Raw genomic sequence first — 4,414 nt, forward strand, 5'->3', positions numbered from 1 at the left:
CCCAGCCCTGTGACAGGAGCCCTGCCTGGGCCAGCTCTGGCCCTTTAAGGAAAAAAAAATGAGAAAAGCCCTGTGACTCACTGCTGGTGCAGTGGCCTTAGGTCTTCGGGGTGTAATGTAGAGCCCACCACATGGTGGGGGGCAGCGGGGATCGCCCCCTGCAAGCAGGAACAGTGAGTCTGGGGGTTTTCTCTTTTTTTTCTTAAAGGGCCAGAGCTGGCCTGGGAGGGGCCCGTGTAGGCCACGGTCCAGAGTGGGGGACCTGGGGGAGTGAGGGGAGGGACCGGGAGGCTCTTGCAGATCCCCCCATGCAGCATGAGGCAGTGGGGGGCAGTGGGAATCGGCCCCCGCCTGGCAGCACACAGTGAGCACTGGGGCTTTTCTTTAAAACTCCAGGAGCTAGGGTGGATGGGGCAACCATTGCCAGGCTAGGAGAGCAGGCGGGGGATAGGCCTGGCCTGGCTGATTCGGAAATTCAGACAAATCAAATCAGAACAGTGATTCAAATCACTGTCCCCTGAATTGGCCAAATCTGATTATGAAGCAAATAATACCCGCTTCGCATATGCCTAGTTTACGTTTGGAGCTGGACAATGGAGCTGGGTAATGCAGATAGTTGTCCTCATGCTTCAGTATGCATAAGCTGATGCCTGCAGGGTCTGAGAGACATTTTCTTCTCTTTTATGCACATCACTGGATTGGTACAGTATATTAGTTAGTTCCATCTTTTTTTGAAGCATTAGGTACAGTCCACTTTGAGAGGCAGGTAGATGAATGGTCCAGTCTGATACTGTACTTATTCTGTTTTATCCAAATGCCAAAGCCTCATTGACACTTTTTTTTTTAAAGCTGAACTAATTTGAAAAATGGACTGCACTACTGTACCTGCACTGCTTACTCTTGGGTTAATTGTGGTCGGGTAACATATCTATACTAAGGTCAAAATGTTTCTCAACTCTGTTTAGAAATCTTGTGAACATATATTTAATACAATGCTTTCTCCTCAGTAAAAGGCAGGTCAGAGTGTTCAGATTTGTGTATTTACCATGAGAACTAAACCATTCTGACCTTGTGGTCAGGGAAGTTGTACAGGCTCAGTTCATCAGTATTCTTAAAAAGAGTTCAGTAATGACCTGAACCAAAGAAAGAGATCATTTCTGATCTGTCAACCATTCTCATATACTTGCATGTTATTGTCTAAACAGGCTTGTAGGGATGCTTGGAATCTCAGAGTTAGGTGAAGGAAGCAGCAAATCTTTGTCAATAGCAATTGATTTAGGTTTTGATCCAGAATTCTTTTATACTACCTATGTAAAGAAATAGGTTAAGACTAATCCCAGATATCTAACCTGTGAAAGGGTAACTATTTTTTGAGAGCACAATGCTGATAAATTGTGTTATGACATGCCAGAGGACTGAAAGTCAGATGAATATGATCTTGGGAAAATTGTCACCCCACTTTTCATCCCTGTAAAAGGGGAACAATTACCACCTTTGTATGGATTAAAATCTTCATATAAAGGTAATGTATTAATAGTTTCAAGTTCATCAGCTGGGTAAATGAGATCAACTCCCCATAACAAAGAAACTGACTTTGGCTGAATTTGATCCCATGTCATGGGCGACAGGTACCACCTTAGTTGAGGGGGGGGCACATGCCCTCCAAGTGATCAGTCAGCAACTGGGGGTGGGGGGGGTCCATCTGCAGCCAATCTCACCGACTGAAGTAGGGAGGGATCCCCCATGGCCAACTGTGCTGAGCGGAAATCAGCCACAGTGCTCCTGGAAGTGGTTGTGGTGCTCTCACTCCCTGGCCGGCACTCACAGGAGGGGCACTGGTGCTTCCACCTGCCCTTCCTGCCCATCACCTAAGCGGGGAGTGCAGACTGTCAGGGGGTGCACTAGCACTCTCAGGGGGTGCATATACACCCCCGTGCACCTGCTATGTGTCGCCATTGTCCAGAGGTATTAATTTTGATTTATTGGTGTTCTGAAGAGGTCACTCCACAGAGCATGATGGCTGCACAGCTTGGCTCATTTATCCACTCACTTCGCACCTGAAAGCTGCTGGTTGCATTATATAGAAACCTTATGACTTTTTCCTATATCATGAGGTAATTTGGCATTTTTATATTGGATTGCACTGTTATGCTAATACTGAAGGGACTACAATCTATTTTAGTTGACAAACCTATGAAATAAAGAGCTAGAACTGAATAGATCACTGTATTCTGCACTCTTTCTCACAGACTGCATTCAGATTGACTGCGTCTACACAAGACGCTTACTGCACAGTAGCTTGTTACTGCAGTCATTTAGTATTTGTGTACGAAAGTACTAAATGACCATATAGCAACAACTACACAGTCAATATCTTGTGTAGATGTGGCCATTGCGTCCTTGATTTTCACTTGTGTGTTTTGATTTCATTTTGAAACTTAGTAACTTAAAAATCTACTTTGGATCATTAATTTGCCGAAACAAATTACGATGACTAGCACCAGGTGGGGCCCTGGAATGACAGGTTTTCTAGGTTTTGAGCCTAAAGGCAGCAAGATACTGGATAATAAGTGCAAAGCAGCCTTGGGAGATGAACTTTAATATTACATCAGGCTATCAATGCCATACTGCTAAACAACAATGTAAAGGGTTCACATAACTTGCATGATAAATGCTTAATCAGTTTTATATTGCAGAGCCTTTGTTATCCAGCCCAACACATTATAAAGAAACATTGTAATGAACAGTTAGTTCAAGATGGAGAACACTAAGCTGTATAAGTCCCCAGTTCTTTTGAAAACCACATTCCAGAGTTAGGATACAATGGACAACAGAAAAGCAACTGACTAATTGACTGTGTTGGTTTTGATAGTCAGACCTGAGGTGCAGGCACACAAAACTTAAGATAGAAATCCATTCTCTTCAATGAAGTCAATGGCCAAATGGAATCAGTACTCTGCATGGTGAAGCTTTAGGGTGGTTTTGTATATAAAAGAAAAACATCTAAAATTATTCACTTTAAATGAGCAGAATTTTGCAACACAGTGTTTGGAAGACATGTCTGAACAAAGTAAAAAATCACTTAGCACACCTATTCATTAGGGAAGTTTGAAGCAGAATGGATACAGATGTAGAGTTTGGTTTTTCTGGTTCTTCAAAAAGTCTCATCTAAGGTCTCATTTTGTAAGGTGCTAAGTGTCATTATTTCCTATTGATTGCTTAGAGTCAACCCCTAAACTACTGTAGCCCAGGTACACCCAGGGTGCCATGTCCTCCAATGACAGTGGTGGGGGTCAGGCAAGGTGCTGATAGAGGGGCCGGCTACTAGAGCAGTTCCCTCTCCTCTACAGAGCCAGGCTGAGACCAAGTGCTTAACTATATACAATTTATTTCTATAATAAATACTTAAGATAAAACGTGAAATATTTACAATAAAGTTTAGCATATTACACTACATAAAATCCCACAATTCACAAAAACCATATAACTTACAACATATATAATAATTAATACATTGAACAAGAGTTAAGGTTACAACAGGATAAACACATTTGGGGAATCAACTTGTATAACGCAAATAAGTTAATAATATTTCCTAGGCCTACCAAGTAACAATACAAATATACATATTAACACATTAAGAACATATAAACCATATAAACTTCCTTTAAAGAATACCCATAGCTATATAGACCTTGACACAACAACAATAACCCAAAATGGGGAGTGCACTCAGTACCTCCCCGAGGGGTTTCCTTGGAGACCTTCCCCTTTAGGATTCTAGGATTTGGACATGCCCCGCCCATAATGGAGGGTGGAGGTGGCAGACCCTCCTGTCCCATGCCTGCCTACCCTGTGAGGCCCACTTCCCCAGCAACTCATGCTTCCTCTCTGAAGTAGCCAAGGCTCACCCCCTGGAGGCTGATCCCATGAGAGCCTCTCTTCAGTGGCACTTTTGGCTCTCCTTGATGGCCTGGTGCCCTGCACTGGGCAGCTCATGGCTGTCTCTCATAGTTTCATAGTTTCTAGGGTTGGAAGGGACCTGAGCAGATCATCGAGTCTGACCCCCTGCCATGGCAGGAAAGAGTACTGGGGTCAAATAATCCCAGCAAGGTGTACATCTAGCCTCCTCTTAAAGACCCCCAGGGTAGGAGCCAGCACCACTTCTCTTGGAAGTTGGTTCCAGATCCTAGCCGCAAAGACCATGAAGTAACGCCTCCTAGCCTATCTAGCCTAAATCTACCCTCTGCCAGCTTGTGACCGTTATTCCTGGTCACTCCTGGTAGTGCTCGGGGGAACAGGGACTTCCCCAGTGCCTGATGGTCCTCTCTGACTAGTTTGTAACAGGCCACTAGATCTCCCCTCAGCCTTCTCTTGTGGAGGCTGAACAGGTTCAGGTCCCATAGCCTCTCCT

At 44.2% G+C, this 4,414-nt stretch overlaps 1 long non-coding RNA gene across 1 annotated transcript in view; it reads left to right on the forward strand.

Annotated features, from left to right (window-relative positions):
- Positions 1 to 3,759, forward strand: part of LOC109288911 — a 16,450-nt gene extending 12,691 nt beyond the window's left edge. The window contains exon 3 of the long non-coding RNA XR_002095258.1: positions 3,749 to 3,759. This is a non-coding gene — a long non-coding RNA (uncharacterized LOC109288911). The remainder of the gene's footprint in view (positions 1 to 3,748) is intronic.
- Positions 3,760 to 4,414: the final 655 nt, after the last annotated feature.

Source organism: Gavialis gangeticus, unplaced genomic scaffold, assembly GCF_001723915.1.
Source record: "Gavialis gangeticus isolate Ggan-Ray unplaced genomic scaffold, GavGan_comp1, whole genome shotgun sequence".
Lineage (NCBI taxonomy): Eukaryota > Metazoa > Chordata > Crocodylia > Gavialidae > Gavialis > Gavialis gangeticus.